Genomic DNA, 18,678 nt, shown 5'->3' with positions numbered 1-18,678 from the left:
CTGACAAGCTTCATCACCAGCCAATTTCAATGTCAACTACAGAGTTTCTGACAGTAAGAAAATGGCCCAAAACAGGAGAGCGGGGAAACATTTTTAATCCGTTTAAAAGATGTAACATGTCTGGAATTTGGCCTAGTGTTACCTACAGTCACTATAATAATAAAAGTAATGGGCAGTCAACTGGTTAAGGTTAATTACTGAACATTGACAATATTTTTTGATGTATCTCTAGGAGTTTCTTGGAGGTACAAACTCAAGGCCACATAGATTTATTATTAAAAGACCTTCTGTTTGCTTACAGAAAAAAAAAGGTAAATGTGCTGTATGTTTCCAAAACAAAAAAAGTATGTATTTCAAACCCTTTTGTTCTTACTTGAGGGCTAATCAAGCAAAATCATAAACAAATTTCTCTTAACACATGTTTTAATTCTAATTTTTAAATTATGTTAATTTTTAAAATTCTTATAGACCAGACTGTTCACAAGATAGCTTGGTATCTTAGAATATGCATGGACCTTGGAATATCCAGAATTAGGTTCAAGTTTTGACACTTCTGCTTTCTGTGTAACCTTGGCTTAATTACTCAGTTACTCTGAGCCTCAGTTTCCTCATCTGTAAAAGGGAGGAAGGAGGAGCAGCAATAATACCTGAATCACAAGAATGTGAAAATTACATGAGAAAACTAGCATAGAAGGCACTTAATAGGCATTAATTCATAAATATATATATATATATATTCTGGGTGGCACAGGGATAGTTCCATGTTTCAAACATATCTGTACTGGAGTTAATACATTTGGAATAGGTTTCAAATTATCCCCACATATCATTTATTACTTTTTGAAAATAAAAAGTTTAATTTTCAAAAACTGTTAATATACTTGAACAGTTAATTCAGATTTATCTCTAAAAGTAAAAATGAATATAAGAAGGTGTGGGTTTTTGAGCTGATTCCTCTGTTAAAATCTCTCAGTTTTTCTATATAGTCAAAGCAGTTTAGTTCAGCTATTTCTTGTTTATTTGTTCAATTCAGAAACAATTTATTTAAAATCTGTCTAAATAGGACGTACTTCCTTGAGTCAAAATAATTAAACACATCTGGACATGTATCTGATGTTTACTGACATTGACAGATATATAGAAAAATGTCATCCAATTCGATTTTAAGGAACATTTACCTGAGTTTGCAATTGGAATAAAAGAGTAGTACTATAAATGGTTAACAAACTTTTCCTTCAAACATCTAAATGATACTTGATCATTAAAGGACTTCTGTGCCTTAAAATTCTCAAGGCTGAGATTGTAGAGATTGGCAACATTTCAAATCTGAGTGACTGGTCCTTGTTATATATCTGATATTGACATACTTCCTTGCCTTACACCATTAATGTAATTCACTATTCAGAGAAACAGTAAATGATCTTCAGATGGAAAAAGATTCATTCCTTACAGCACAGGAAAGCAATCTCATAAGGGCAAGGCCTTCTCTCAAGCAACATTTTCAAAAGACAAAAAGGTTGAGAACCAGATACCTAAATAAGTTGGGTACACAGGACAAAAATTTGGATTTGGGTTCTCAGCTAACTTCACCAGATGACTTCCTGAGCAAGTAGTTTAACCTACACAATTCCTTTCCTCTAACAAGTCATCTGTCTAGGGCTCCCTGCCTAAAAATGAAAACAAATACAAAGAAATGTAAAAAAAAAAATGACTAAGTGGAATTAGGGTACTCAACTTGAATGTATGATACAGTCTTACAGTTCTCCTTGTGCAGAAAGGCGACTCAGTACAGTGGGAAACAAGTGGGCTTTCTAGTGAGAGGATCTGAGTTGGAGTGCCAGCTCTGCTACTGATAAGCTGTATGACCTCATCTGGGTTAGCTAACTCTGAATCTCAGTTTCCTCATCTGGAAAATGAGGCAGCATAACACAGAAAAGTGAATATAGCAAAGTGGTCATGCATCCTGGCTGTGCAGAGAAGCCTAGGCTCCAGTTACACCTCCCTACTGTGCTGAGCAAATCACTTAAACTTTTAGGCCTCAGTGACTCATCTATAAAATAAGTAATGATACTTATTAGGAATTTTGTGAGCATTACATGACCTAGGCTATATCTAATATGGTACCTGGCACTCTTAGCACACATTAAGTATATAACAAATGCAAGTGCTATCTATACAATGAGCATTATAATAACTACTAACATTTTTAAAAAATGAAATGAGATAATGCAAGTAAAAGCATTATGATAACTATAAAATGCTACAGGAAAACTATTTTGACTCTCTTTAGGAACTCACATGGTAAAGACCTGCCTGGCCTTGTAACCTGGGCCCTGTTTCTCAGTGTTACTGAGGTTTAAGTTCCTCGTCTGCAAAATGGAGATGATAATACCACCTCAAAGAGTTGACTCCTCAGAGTGAAGATTAAATAATATACAATAAATGGCAAATCATAATCATTATTAAAAATAAATATTAAAATATGGCTCTATGCTATCTAGGGTAGGGCAGGGTTTGTCTCATGTTGTTATTCTTAACAACTTCCAAAATCAGACTCAGCATAATGAAGTACAATGCCTGGCACAGAATACTCAATAAACAACTACTGAATGAACCTCCCAGGGTGGCGTGAGTGAATAATAAAATATTAAAATTAAGTCATAATTAGTAATTCTCTAATTTTCCCTTAGACTATCAAAGAGGTTTATATCAGCAAGGTTTCAGGTTTTACATCATGACTACTAGAAAATTCTATTAAAGGATAGTTTTGCTTTTAGTGGAGGTCTTTCCAGATATCCAAGATGAGGAAAAATAACTTCTCACTATCCCTAAACAAGTGACTTTTTGGTCTCTCAGAGGATAGGCTAGAGTCAAGCCAGTCTGTTTTGAGGTCACTGTCTTAAAGAGAGAAAGAGTTACTAAAGAAAAATAAAATATAAGAACTGCCATATGAGGTTCACTAGATCTGGTATAAACAATTTTTTTAATAGGATAGCAACCTTAAAAAAAAAAAGAAAGCAATGGTCTCCAAACACCTCCATGCCTTCTCTAATACCCTGTGAGTGAGTGAATACCAATCCAAGCTCCACCATTTCTGGACCATGTGATTGGACAAATTATACAACATATCTAAGATTAAAGTTTCCTCATCTATCAAATAGGGGTAAATAAGAATACTTCCTTCATAAAGTTGTCTGATGGTTAAATGAGATAATATAAAGAGTTTAGCACATGGAAAGACTTCAATAGATGTTTCTCACAGTGAAAGACTCTACCTTTACTGAATCTGCATTCTGTATTTGTTTCTAGCCCTTGACCTCTTTTTCTGGCAGAGTACAATTTTTAGGAGACCTTCCTGTAGTGCGTAGTTCACCATTTGGAGCATATATATCTGTGTTGGTCAGGCTGACATGTTTTTACGATGGCTTAACCTTAATCATGTTTCTTCTTAAGTTTTGGGTTCTTCCCAGAGAAATACTAATTTTTTAAGTGTATTTTCAAATACCATGTACTTTAACCTTTTCAATCTTTTAGTGGGGAAAAGAATACTGTAAAATATTTTCACTTCCTAAATGCTCAATCACCAAGAAAATAAAATCCTGTCATAAATACATGATTACAACATATTTGCTTTTTTATGGACAATTATTAGTGTTGATAGTAGAGGAAAGTCACCTTAACCTGATCTCATAAACAATTCCTGAACTCAGCTTCCTGAAGAAACCTGAGATTTCTGAGATTTACTCTCAAATTGGATGAGTCAGAACAGGTGATAGATGTTTCTTAGGCATCACCAGTCAATCCTAAAATCATTAATAGGAAAGATACAAGTCCTAGCTCTAAGACAAACCTACTGATAAACCACTGACAAACAAGAAACTGTCCTTATCTCAGCCTCAGGTCTCACAGAGCAATGATAATTCATCCATCACTCTGCCCCACCCACAGTTGTATTGGATGGGGGTGTCTTTTCGAGTCTGCAGAAACACGGAGGGAAGAGCCATGTCCTAACACTCCAGCATAAACACAAATATGGCCTTGAGGTGACACCCTGGCTGACTGCAAATACAGGTCAGCCAGGGTGTCACCTCAAGGCCATAAACTACCTACAAGTTTTCAGGGGCTAACTCAACGCTATCTCACAGAAAGTTTAAAAAAAAAATGAAAACCATTGCCAGGCACGGTGTCTCAGGCCTGGAATCCCAGCACTTTGGAAGGCCAAGGTGGGCGGATCACTTGAGCCCAGGAGTTGGAGACCAGCCTAGGTAACAAGCTTATGCAGAGATGGTGAAACCCCGCCTCTACAAAAAAACACAAAAATTATCCAGATGTGGTGACACACACCTTTGGTCCCAGCTTTTTCAGAGGCTGAGGTGGGAGGATCACTTGAGCCTGGGGAGCACTCAGTCATGCCATGCACTCCAGTCTGGGTGACAGAGCAAGACCTTGTCTCAACAACAACAATGACAACAAACCTATTGTTGAACTTTAAATATGTTTATGTTTTTTAAAAAACGCTAATTCATTCTTTTTATATGGCAATCTTCAGAAACAGTATCAATATTATTTTAGTTACTATATCAGAGATATTCAACAAATTGACATACATTTTTATATGAATATGATATATTATCAACCCTCTGGTGTTGGGTTTTTATGTGCACACTCGAGTGCTTGGGAAATCTGAAGCACTAAATACCACAAGAGCATTTAAAGAAGACTCCACTCCCGCTTCTCACCAACTTCTCTCCTGCCACCGAAAATGGGGGTCTTAGAGGGAAGTGGTAACCAAATCCGTGCTGTAACAAACTTGAGAGAGAAAATCAGGTCTTTCCTATCTGATGGGTCTGCTGTGCACAGGCAGGATGTGATTAATCAAAATGACCACATGCGAGAGAAGAGAATGAAGCAGAGGACCGGGGCTGCTCCTGCAGACCATGAGGATAAACCCAGGGAAAAAGGGGTCCCGTCCCCAGGGCTGAGAAAGCACACTAAGAACCACCACCAGGAATAAAGGGAAGGCTATTTATTGGACCTCTCAAATCTGCAACAACACACTGTCAGAAGCCATCACGGTTTCCTCCGTGAGAGTAAACCAAATCTAGCTATTAAGCATTCAGGTTAATTTCCCTTTTTCTGTCTGAGGTAGAAACCGTTGAAAGCCACAAAAAGGAACCAGTCATCTGACATAAGGAATCCCTTCAGCATTTGTTCCAACCAAGACGAAGACTGTCACGAGCATGGAATTGTGTTTTTAAAAACGCTCTAACGATGGAAAGGAACCATGGAGCACCAATGTCAGAACCGATTGTATAAGTTCTCCTTCTAGGGTGGTGTTCCTTCAGCTTAGACTTTCTAGAGAGTGGTTGCATCTGCTTTTCATTCTATAAACCACAAAACATAAAAGTACAGAAGGCAACCATACCCAGGGGGTGCTCAAAAATGCTAATTGGGAGTGGTTCATATGCCTCAAGTTGTCTTTCATCAGGCAAAAATGGAGACAACCATTTATGTAAAACTGTGGGGATGAAGAAAACCAACTGTCTTTTTTGAGCAGGACCACAGCTTCTGAAGTACAATCACCGGTACGGAGAACAAGAAGGGGTGGGTGTGCACTTCCTACAGTGATATATAAAGAGCCATGGGCTCTAAGTCTCCAGACTTCCAAATAACTGAAAAGCCAAATTTCGCATCTGCATAATTGAACTCTAAACACTTGGAGTCATATTGAGAAGGGCGGAGAGCAGACAAGAAAAAAAAAAAGACACCCCACAAAAATAAACTGACTCTGGGAAAACATGTCCAATTCTCTTTTGAATGAATACGTTTGAGTGGCGGCAGCAGAGCAGGCAGGGAGCTTTCTGAAAGCCCCAAGGTACGCTGGAAACAAGGCAGCTGCTATTAGCAAGGCTCCTTTTGTAAACACTTGGGTTAAACATGTGTGGGTGTGAAGGAGGATCTGCTTTCCTAGGAATCGCTCACAACAAGGCACACCAGGGACAGGGTGCTGAACTTCATGCAGGACGGGAGGAAACAAGTCAACGGGAGCAGAACCTGAACCTGCACACAAAAGGCTACTTCCTACAAGTCAACAGGAGCAAAGCCTGAACCTGCCACAAAAGGCTATTTCCTGTTCCTGCGGCCAGCAGGCCTCGTGTAAACTGACACCGCGACAGCCAGTGATTCTGCCAAAGCCCTCTGCAGGGAGTACCTGCCCTATCAGGGCAGCAGGGTGCAATCAAAGATCCCCACAATCCCACCCTTTATTCTCCACCCATTTTCCCCCTAATCAGTACTCAGATCAGGCTGCATAAACCTCAAATATTTCTTGAGAAAACTGGGGTGTTAAAAATGATGTAAAGAGTCTACTGGCTTAGAACTATGCATCTTAATTGCTACCAGGGGCAATCATCTTAACGCAGAGGGGCAGATTTACCATTTCCTATCTTAAACTATTTCTGTCGTATTACTGTCATTCAAAATATAGATATACTCACACTCATACATACACACATTCATACATACAGAGATTCCCATTTCAAAACAATCTACACTAAATACGAAATGTTAAATTGGATGTCTTTTCTAATAACCGTTTTAGCTAGACTGGCGTTTTAGAATGAGCTTTCTCCACTCACTTCTGGTTCTCTTGACTAATCGGAAACCCATTTGAAAACAAACGGCCTCCTCCAAGCATGGGAAGAGCCCTGGACTGGAGGCTCTGGCACCAACTGCAGCCATATACCAGTAATTTACAGTCTGAGTCTCACTGTTTTCACATGTAACATGGGAATGGGTGGCCTATCGTGAAGATGTTTTCCAGCTACAAGATGCTATGATGCTAACCACTCAGAAGCATGAGCTCCCAAACCTCGGTCCTTTCTGGAGACAGTAACTGCATCAGAAATGCTTGAAGCCATGCAGAGCTGATCGGGATGGCTATGAAAGGTAGCTGGCAATCCAGCACCTCCCATCACAGATCATCTTGGCTAATGTCTGCTGAGAAGCCCTGAAAGCAGGGTGCGGAATCCCCCAACCAAGGATCTTCTCCAACTGATCTGGCAGCTACCAGAATCATCTGGCAGGAGACAGACCTGAGTGACAGAGCCTAAAAATGAAAGCTGAAGGAAAAAAAAAAGCAGCAAACTGGTTAAAACTGGATGCTATGTAGGGTACACCAGGCATGACTATAGGTTATATTACAACACAAACAATGGGAGAAGAGAGAACTAGTAAACTTAGGAGACAATAAGCAGGAAAGAGAATGAAAAATGGTATTTATAGCCTAAGATACCATATCCTGCAACAAAATGTTCAAAGAAAAACCAGAAGGAAGTTGCATCGTTAAGACAATGTGATGAGAGGCGCCTCACATATCACCAACTTTTGCTGGATAGGGTCATAACTGTCTTACAGAAAAGGAGGAGCATTTCTTCTTCTTTTTTTTTTTTTGAGACAGTCTCACTCTGTCACTCTGGCTGGAGTGCAATGGCATGCTCTCGGCTCACCGCAACCTCCACCTCCTGAGTTCAAGCAATTCTCATGCCTCAGCCTCCCAAGTAGCTGGGATTACAGGTGTGCACTACAACGCCCGGCTAATTTTTGTATTTTTTTTAAGTAGAGACAGGGTTTCACCATGTTGGTCAGGCTGGTTTTGAACCCCTGACCTGTGATTCACCCGCCTTGTCCTCCCAAAGTACTGGGATTATAGGCGTAAGCCACTGCACCCAGCTCATGTCTTCTTTTTTAAAAAATCTAATAGAAGAAGAAAGAAGCTATACCACAGGTCACACCTGTCCTGGCCTCTCAGCCTTGGCATATCCTGAATCTCAAAGGTAAAGCCAGAAGAGGAAGGAAATGAGATACAAAATGGTGGGGCAAGAACTTGAAATACTACTGAGATGTAATGCTGGTGAGGGAGAGTGACCCCTAATTTGAATCGTAGTATTGAACTGGGTGTGGTAAATTCAGGTTCAAATCAGGCTGATGTCAACATCTAGGGAATGAGATACTGCCGTTGAGGTATTACAGAAGGTCCCCAGGCATGGTGATACCAGTTGTCACATGGATGATTATATCCATTGTTCTAGTAATTGTCTCTTAAGCATTCACTCATTCAAAAAAAAATGTATTGGGTATCTACTCTGGTATGGTGCTAGGCTCTTGGGATATTTATGTTGAGTAAAAATAGACCTAATCGCTTTTCCTATGGAGTTTTATGACCTAATCCCTGGTCCCATGGAGTTTCACAGTTGGGTAGGAGAGACTAACATTAATCAAATAATCATGTAACTATGGTAAGTGCTGAAAAAAAGATGTTCACGGTACCATAAGAATGTACAGTGGGGGAACTCCAACCACACTGGGCGTCAGGGAAAGCTTCTCTAAGGTAGTAAAGATTAAGCCAAGACCTGGATGACAAGCAGAAGTCTAGAAGATGAGTAGGGGACGTTAAGAGGGCTTTAGGCCTGTGTCCAGTTCCTGGGAAGAAGGCAGTCTCATTTTTTTTATGGACTTGATAGAAAGCCAGTGTCTGGAGCATTGTGAAAAAGGTTCAAAATAGCGTGAGATAAGAATGGAGAGCAGGCAGGGAGGAGCCAGGCTGTGCCGACCCTGCTGGGCCATGCTAGACATTTTACTCTTTATCCTAAGTGCAAGAGGTCACCTTAGGTGTTTAGGTATAGAGTGACAAAATCAGACATGCATTTTTAAAATTTCCCTCTGGCAGCATCACAACAGAAACACAGCAGAAGTCCAGTCTAGGACCAGTCTAAGACCAGGAAAGGGTATGGAGAGAAAACAGCAGCTGGAATGGACACACAGGTGGAGTCCCGGGGGCTGCACTAAGGCTTTGGGGGCTTAGCTGCCTCCGCACATCATCTGATCGTGGGGGTGAGCCTCCTAAGATGCCCTCATTCTGGATCAGGATGAGTTCTGGATGGGTAAAGTGAGCCTTGGGTAACAGGCCTGCCTTGGGCCTACAGCTGGGAGTGATTTGGGCTGGCTCCACCTCACATCTTCTAATTCAGGAGTAGAGCCTGAGCATCTGTACGTTTAACAAGCTCCCCAGGTAATATGATTATGTAGCAAAGTTTGAGGACGATAGGCATAATTTTTATTAACGAAAGTTAGAAAGGGAAATTACCAAACCCTATTCTGATTTAATCTTCTCTATCAAGAAGGATGCTCTTACATAGAAAGAGCAAAACAAACATGCGTAAGAGGAAATTAAGGCCTAAGAGAAGGGAAGAGATAAGGGAGAGCAGTGCGCTGCTTTAGATGAATTCAAGTTCCAAGGTAAATGATGTCCCACAACGTGGCAAAAATGTAAGTAACTAGTACTCAAGGGGCTGCTTCTTGACAGAGCAGGGTCTAAAAATTTCTTCCTTAAATTAAGTAAAATATATCTCCCTGTAACTCCACTCATTACTAATGGTAGTTTTGCTCTCTGGGATTACTACTCCACATGAGAGCTGTTAAATTACTTGAAGATAATGCCTTTAAAGTTTATGACACAAAATATACTAGGTTTTACATTCCCTTATTCCATTTATCTTATTCTAAAAACAGCGTTGCTATTGGTAAAATCTAAATTGCTGAAACTAAATTGTTTTGGAGCCACTGTTGGTGTTGACTTGCTTGCAGTCTACTAAAAACACTTTCAATAGAACTTTTCACACTTGATCCCACAGTGACTATCAGAAAGCAGAATGGGTTCACTCAAAAACTGTCTCCTAGAATTACTAGAGCAATAAATTAGAAGGCAGCTCATCTGTCTTTTGCATATCTGACCTCAGCAAGATATATGCCTTATCCCTAAATGATTTATAGCTAGTTAAAAGGACTTCCAGAAAGTGGTCATTAATATATAGATCATGGTCAGTTTAACAGAGGCATATAGTGGCATAATCCAGGGCACAGTAGTCTTTCTGTCCAGCATCTTCGCCTAGTCAATCGAAAGGATTACAAGTGGCCTTTCCAAGCTTCAAGGTGAGACAAAGTTGTGAGGAATAACCCAACACAACAGAAGAAGAATCAGAACTATTAATTAACCCTACAGGATGGAAAGAGGAGGCGAAAGCAACATGATGAAATGAAATAAGTGCAAAAGTACAGTGCTGCATTCTGTCAACTGCAAGACAGGATGGGGGAGCCTGCTCCAAGAGCAGAGGTATTCATGGACTGAAAGACATAGTGTGATGGGATAACAAAAAGTTAACACAAACTTGGGATATATTAACGGAATATGAGTAGACCCCTATGACCTGGTCAGGCATAGCTAGAGGATTGTGTTCTCAAGAGACAGTGTCAGGCTGGAGCACTGGAGAAGACAGGGCAAGGTGTGGGACCTCCATCCGTCATGAGAGGAATGCCTGGAGGAAGGCTAAGAGCGCCCACTACCTTCAGCCTCTCCAGATGACACTCTTTCTCCTTTCCTCCTGAACCAACACTCGGATTTCCCCAGATATTCCCTCTTAACCTTTCCACTAGGCTGCTGCTCATTTTCCCAGTCAAGAAGGGTCAAGTCCTCTTTGAAAGTTCTTCCACCTTTACTATAATCTATAAACCTGCAGGAGGTTCCCTCGCATAGGACACTGGCTCAAACATCTTCCTTGTAACCCTGTCTTGTACTGAGTCCTACCCAGTCCTAAGAGACAGACTAGCCCACTCCTAGTCACAAACTGCAACCACTGCGGGAGAGAATCACATAATCATGCCACTGGCTCTTCCCATGATCTCTACCCTCAGTTGGGTCCTCAGAGATGCTCATCCAAAGTCATTTTCCATTCCCACCATTCACCTTGGCAATAGCTCCAGATGTTTCTCATTCTAAATCTTTCCCCCTACACCCTCACCCACTCCCAACCTAAAACCATCTGTCAGGTTTCACCTTCCTAAGACACAGATTTCTAACTTCACCTGTGAGGATTTCAGAAATCTCTTAGGGCCTAGGTTTTCTTGTTCACTATATGGTTCACAATCTGACTCTTCTGTTAAATTTTGTCTTTTAAAGTCTGTTAAAACCAATTGTTTTAAATCCTTAAAAAGCAAGTCTTCATCACAATAAACAAAGCCCTGAAAATAATCTGTTGCTAATAACTGGGAGTAGTGCCATACAGTTCTATTCCTGGAATACTTTTGCATATATTAAAATGAAAACCCTTTTTAGACTGTTCGATCATATTTATAATATATTATTGTTGCTACTAATATTGCATAGTCAATGTATGCCAAGTTTCTGTGTGAAGCCCCAAGCGCCTATCCATTATTTAATGTCAAAATGTACCACCAGGGCATCCTTTGTACCAAGTGCATGCCTAACTTGCCCCTCTCCTGGGTTACCCTGTAAGTTAATATTTTCTTCTATGTTAATCTCCTATTCTGATCTTTTTGCCCACGGTCCATCACAAAAGGTAAAACAGGGCAAAAAAGGTCCCTAAACAAATAGTAAAGGGGACAGGTATGCATACATGTGGGTGTACACATATGTATACATATACATATATACATAAAACTAAATATAAAGCTAAAAGAGAAAGGTGATGTATTGGAAAAGAACAGGAGAACGAAATGAAGACTTCCTCTGCATGGAGATCTAAAGACAGGCTAGAAACGGAACTGTTTCGGGAAAGAAGGATAAAACAAGGCATTACATAGGAGATGAACTCTTTCTATCACAACTAAGTATTAACCATGCATCTTTAATTCCCAGATAGGAGAAAATTACAAAGACAAGTTTTTGGAACAAGAAGTTAATTTTTCCTGGAATATCACCCTCTCTACTTTTCTAAAAGCACAATAAAGTTAGATCATCTTCAGTTAATAAGGGAATGCCAACTGATAGAAATCCAAACAGAACACCTTTAAGAAGCTAATCTGTGGACACTGCTAACAGGCTAAGCAACAACATAACAGGTTGACCACCAGCCCCTCACAGAGTCCTAGGGAGCTTCCTTCTTTAAAGCCAGCACAGGCTGCACCTAAAGTCTACTCTTCCTCATAACGTGGCCACCAGAGCAGAACAGATGTGAAACTGTTTACACACAGGATTTGAGCCCTTTTTCAAAATAAGGATTGTGACTAGCAACCTCCTGTATAGAGATTCCCTGCTCACACATGTGCAAGGCAGCAGCAAATTTACCCAGCAGCTCCACCTGAAAGACCTCAAAGGAAGAAGACAGGGCAAGACTTCCCAGGAACTTCAGAAATTACAACTCGGCACCACTAAAGTAAAAGAGAACCAACCACTTCTAACAATCCGTCTTTGAGTGCGGTGACTTCAGTTCCTTGACACAAGTTGCCCACAAGTGAGCAGGACCACAGCAGTTGTGAAGCCTGAGAATTCACTTGACTCCCACTGTCCTCCACACCCACACTGCTGGTATCCTGCCACCATTCTTCCTGCCCACCAACATTCCCTGTGCCTCTTATGGGTCCGTCCGCCCTCACACTCACAGCCACCGTCATCCCAGGCCCACTTCACCTCCCAACTTGTTTCACATTAAAGAATCATGTGGTCACTCAGCACTTGAACAGAACAGTAACTTGAGACACATGCAATTCAGCTGAGCTTTCTGATTTCTGAAAGGATTACACTAGTCAATGTTTCAGGACAAGCACAGTGGAATCCTAGGATAGCCAAACACATACACCGCCTAATCCCAATGGCCTAATTGGCTGAGGTCCTCTTAATTTTTAAAGGAGCTCTGTTTTTTGAGGGAATACAGAATCAGACTGAAGTTAGGTGCAAACCACTTCAGTCACAGTAACTGCTGATAAGATTATCATTAGACAGGATGTCTGGCAGGTGGATTTTACCTTAAATACGTGCCTTCTATAATTGGAATTTAATCATTTAAATGATTATATTGCATTTTAAAGTATAATTCAGATATTCCTAATGCTAAATCCCTTTTATATGAAAATACTCACTCTAAGTATCTTAAATAATGTACAATGGACAGAAGAAAAAGAAATTAGTCCTGCAGGACACATGTCACTTAGACTGTTGGCAACAAGCCCAACTTGATAGGGATGAAGGTGACTGCCTGCTAAGAATCTGGAACTCACAGTCAACTGGAACAGCTGAAGTGGCCTCCAGCAAGTCATTTCTCCAGAATCAGTTTCTTCCATCTGTAAAATAGGTACTTCTAAAATTGTCCTAAGCCTTTGGTTTGTCAATGGTAAAGAACTGCATAAATGAAAGTGAGGTACAGAAATGGGAGGAAGCGGAGCCATGACAAAAGTACGCTTCAGCTTCCCAAGAGTACTTGGTGGTAAGTACACAGGGCCACGGAGCTATGGAGATCTGCCTTTAATTTCTATATTTGCCACTTACTAGTAGTAAGTGAGACTCTGGGTGGGTTATTCCACCTCTCTACCATCAGTTTCCATATTAATACCACCTATCTCAGAGAGCTCTTGTGAGGAATATATGAGTTAAACTCATTAGAACAATGCCTGGCACATGGTAAGCATTTAATAAATGGTAACTAATAGTAATTCAATCAAACAGACACTAGAAAAATATTAAGGCTAGGATAAAAATGGGTCACACTTCCTGAAGAAGTCTGTGACCCATTTATTCATTGATCACCAAAGCAAAAGTCATGTAGTAAGCACATACTGGTTAAGACAGTGGAGGACACAAAGATAAACAAAATATGGCCCTAGACTGAGAAGTCCACAGTCCGATGGAGGAGAAAGACATGTGGACAGTAATCATCCACACATGGAACAAGATGTAATCAAGGGTTGTACGAGGTGGCATGGGAGCCTCACTCGACTGCCTGGGTGGGTTGGAAGAGGCTCGGCAGAGGTGGCAGCATTTGATCTGAGTTTTTAAGAAACAATAAAAATGTGTTTAGAAAAACGAGATAAGGACGAGTGTCCAGGGAGAGAGAAAAGCATGAAATACAGTAACACATTAATTTAAAATTTATAAAAACAGTGGTGAAACTTCAAATGAATTGCTTTTCCATTACAAAAGGAAAAGATCACAATAAGTAACATGATAGAATATCTAGCAGCCTATGCAGAAATGTCCAGAATCTATTCCTAGGTGAAGGGCAAATAAGAGTCCAAACCAAGGGAAAAAACGTCCCGTGTACTTTCTTCTAGCATTTACATGCAGGGAAAATCAACTTCCATTGACTGCTTAGAAGAACAACCAAGACTCAAAAGAACCAAGAGCTGCTTTTAAAGGAGAAAGGAAATCACAGAAGGGAACCCTGCAACCAAAGAAGAATCATGAGAAGGGAGGTCCTTTGGGTGTCTGCAAAGGCAGTTGTATGAGCCACTGTAGGAGTGAGAATGCCCAGCCTCTTCTTTCTTAGCATCTTCTTTTCTCCACCTTACTACTTCTCTGAGCTCCTCAGCCCCACCCGACCTTATCCTCCCTGAGTCTTCCCCACATCAGTAAATTTGCTCTACTATCTTCAATTGCCCAGGCCAAAACTCTGAAGTCCTATTTTCCCCTCACCAGCAGTGAGACTTGTGAACTCCCTATTTAAAAAATCAGAGTATTTAGGGCCAGACACAGTGGCTCGCGCCTGTAATCCCAGCACTTTGGGAGGCTGAGGCATGCAGATCACTTAAGGCCAAGAGTTCGAGACCAGCCTGGCCAACATGGTGAAACCTCATCTGTACTAAAAATATGAAAACTAGCCAGGCATGGTAGAGGGTGCCTGTAATCCCACTGCTCGGGAGGCTGAGGCACGAGAATCACTTAAACCTGGGGGGCAGAGGTTGCAGTGAGCCAAGATCATGCCACTGCACTCCAGCCTGGGCAATAGAGCAAGACTCAGTCTCAAAAAAATAAAAGAGAGTATTCAGAATCCTTCCATGTCCTTCCATCTCCATTGCTAAGACCATTAACTGTCTTGGGCTACTGCAGCATCTTCCTGAACATTAATTCTGCTTCTTTCTTTAGCCCCTCGTAGTCCCCTCACACAGCATCCAAACAGGTTTTATTTATGCATGTAAGTGACATAACGTCATTCCCTTGCTTCTCATCCCCCACCACACTAGCACCCCACTACAATCAGAACTAAACCTAAGCAACTATTGTGGCCCCCACTAAGACTCCCCATAATCGAGCCTTTGCATGAGTTTTCTACTGCTTTAAATGCCAGTCTTCAAAGCTTTTCAAAGAACCCTTTCTCAACTTTCCAATCAAAATCAGCTCCTTCCCTCCCCAAGTTGTTCTCTATCAATTATCCTATTTCATTTTCTCACCAGCATTTATTATTATCAGAGATTATCCTGTATGTATATGTATTTAACTATTTATTGACTATATCTGACACTAAAATATAAGCTCCTTGTGAGCAGAAGCTGTATCTCTCTCACTCACTTGCATCAATGCCTGGCAGATAGTAAGCACTCAGTAAGTATTTTTTGAATACATGAATAACAGAATAGCAGCACATTCCCCCACCCTAAAAGTGAGATGAATGTTCCAATCCACCAAACCCAAGGCCCCAAATCAGCATTGTTTTTTAGGTGTAGCTGACCCATCTAGAGGATAATGAGTTTCAAGCTATCTTAAGTGATATCTCCTTACATCATATCCTTAGTCTACTGCTATCACCACTTTCTGAATCAAAAGAAGCAAACATTTGTGACAGACTAGGTGTTTCCTGGCACCTAGAGACAAGCAGCAGATGTCTGAATGATAAGAAGAGATCTAGAGGAAGCACCTTCCCCAGGAAGCTATGGGGTGGCCCTGGGCCTTCAGCTGAACATCAGCCATTAAAGACTTCCACCAAGGGCCGGGCGCGGTGGCTCAAGCCTGTAATCCCAGCACTTTGGGAGGCCGAGGCGGGTGGATCACGAGGTCAACAGATCGAGACCATCTTGGTCAACATGGTGAAACCCCGTCTCTACTAAAATTACAAAAAAATTAGCTGGGCACGGTGGTGCGTGCCTGTAATCCCAGCTGCTCGGGAGGCTGAGGCAGGAGAATTGCCTGAACCCAGGAGGCGGTGGTTGCGGTGAGCCGAGATCGCGCCATTGCACTCCAGCCTGGGTAGCAAGAGCGAAACTCCGTCTCAAAAAAGACTTCCACCAAGTATCACCATCAGACTGGCACTGCAGGGACACCAGGAAGGGCATATAGAATCAGACTGAAGTTAGGTGGGAACCACTTCAGTCAGGTTCTATCCACTACATGGCTACAACTTTTGGCCCTCGAAATTGCAAGAGACACTGGAGAAGGCTAACATGAAACGCTAAATGCTTGTAACTTCTTCAATTCATGGTTGTGAATTTCATTTCACTCTTCTGGCAGTTTAAAGATGTCTTCCGCCTTTTATTTTGGCACGGAGGAGAACCAGAAGGGACTATATAACCATGATAATTATCTACAGTTTTGGGGTAAGAGCTTGAGATATCAAGAGTGACAAGCCAATCAGAGAGAGGTAACTGGGCCCTTCCTGTTACAAATGTCTTGTACAAAGGATTACATGAACTAAAATGCAGATATGGCATATTGCAAAGAAGTTACAAAATCCATTACAGGAAAGAATTTAAATTTAATCATGCAATTACATTGACCCTAAACTGGAATAAAACTGAATGGTTTAACTATGTGAATATTTTATTGAAATGTGATGTAAGCTGCTGTCCATCACTGAGGAACAATGACACCCTGGGACAGGAAATTAGAAAGAAGAGTTAATGCTATTAAGATAGGCATGATATCATCTCAACCCTTCTTGTACTGATTTCTTCTCATCTGAACTTTCAATAATTCACATTTAATGAGACACTGCCACTGGGCTAGTCACAAAAGAAAATAAATCCCTGTAATAAATCCCTCAAAGAATTTACAGTCTAGCAGGGTAGAAAAGGTGAATACACAGTGTCCTTAAAATAAGGCAATCTTAACTAAAGCTTAGAGGATGGATACACCGCCTTTGGATGAAGGTTCCAGAACTCTTTTCCTGAAGAAGACAACATAGTGGGCTTGAACGATGGGTGGACTCTTGTCAGCAGAGATACTGTAGATGGGCTAGCTGAATAAACGGGTGCAGAGAGGAGCATGTGTACTCAGGAATGGTATAATACAGCTGGGGCACAGGATGTGGTGTGTCAGGGCTGGGGAGGATAACTATCTCTTCAACTGTAACTCAAGAGCAGCGCTTTTCTTCTCTCTCCATATTACCTAAGACCCAACTTGTTCCATGTGGTAGGCCCCAAATCATACTTATTGAATAAACAAGGATATCAATCTGGAGATTAAAAAATTAAATCTATTCAATTCATTTTCACATTGCTGCTGTTCCAGATGTTCCTGGGTTTTCCTTTAAAAACTGGGTCACAGTAGAACACGGCACCTCCTTGGTTACAGACAGATACAGGCATTATCTCACTCATGATATGAAAACATTTAAAGAAAGCTCATGTGGATGGGGTGACAAGTATATATGTGGACATCTAAAAATTTTGAAAGTTTAAAAAAAGTTGTTGGGTCCAATACCTAGTAGATGTTGAAAAAAAAGAAGACTCATCTATAAATCAATTCTATTACTGCTATAACCCCAAAATGAAGAGCACTAATACTGATAAAAATTCCAAGAAATTATCAATACCTAGAAAGTAACTTATTTTATATATTTGTTTTCAGAAATATATCCAGTGGATGTGTTCTGTGCCCTGCCAGTAACTGGCTGTGCAACTGCAGACAAGAAGCTTAACTTCCTGAGCCTCCCAACAGGGAAAACGGTGAAGAGAAGCTGACAACTGGAGGAGGGCCAGGCCTGCAGAGGTGGCCACACTCCCGATCTACTCAGACGCGCTTGTGGCAAAAGCCAGCCCCACACCTCCTCAGAGCCTCACTCTCTGCACGTGTATCTACTAGTAGGGGATGCTGAGAAAACATAGATCTTCTTCATAATTTTTCCAGCCATTGGGGTCATAATACCTAAGGTACCTTTAAGTTCTAAAATGTCCTCTGGATCTATCTTATGATCTCATCTTTAGATTTCAGGACAAAGCCTTGAGAGAAACAACTTCTTAAGTGACTCTAGCAACACGCAGGCTCCAAAGGTCATTTCTAAAGCATTAGTCATCAACAGCATAAATAGCAAACAGTTAAAGATTAGAATACAGAAATTAAACATTTAAAAAGCCAGTGGTTGCCAAATCATAGAACATATATTTATATATATTTTTATTAGTCATCATAAATCCATTACAAATCATATATAAACATGTATATATACACATATGCTTCTACAAACAAACACACACACGCACGCACACAGTCTAAGGATTACTATAAAGGCAAAAGGAAAGCTATTATGTGCCATAATGAATAAAGTCTACTACTTCATTTTTTTACATATATTTAGGGGGTATAAATACGGATTTCTTATATGTATATAGTGCAGAGAGGTGAAGTCAGGGCTTTTAGCATACCCATCACCCAAACAGCAATCATTGTGCCGAATGAGTAATTTTTCAACTCTCACCACACCTCCCACTCTCCCATCTTTTGTAGTCTCCAACTCCAGCACCCATAGCTACAAGCTTCAAATTCACAAGTTAGTGTGAATTTTAACCTTATATTTTTATCAAAGACATATGTCTCGTGAACACATTTACTTTTTAATTCCCACATATCAGTGTTTAAACTTTTATATCATCTAAAACATGGCCATTCTTCAAAGAGCA

General features: G+C 40.7%; 1 protein-coding gene across 6 annotated transcripts in view; it reads right to left on the bottom strand.

The window, feature by feature from the left end:
- The window catches only part of RUNX2 (RUNX family transcription factor 2), a 219,704-nt gene that overhangs the window by 38,839 nt on the left and 162,187 nt on the right, over window positions 1–18,678 (bottom strand). The gene's annotated exons all lie outside the window — the stretch shown is intronic.

This window comes from Callithrix jacchus, chromosome 4, assembly GCF_049354715.1.
Source record: "Callithrix jacchus isolate 240 chromosome 4, calJac240_pri, whole genome shotgun sequence".
NCBI lineage: Eukaryota > Metazoa > Chordata > Mammalia > Primates > Cebidae > Callithrix > Callithrix jacchus.
This window is presented reverse-complemented; position numbering and strand designations above follow the sequence as displayed.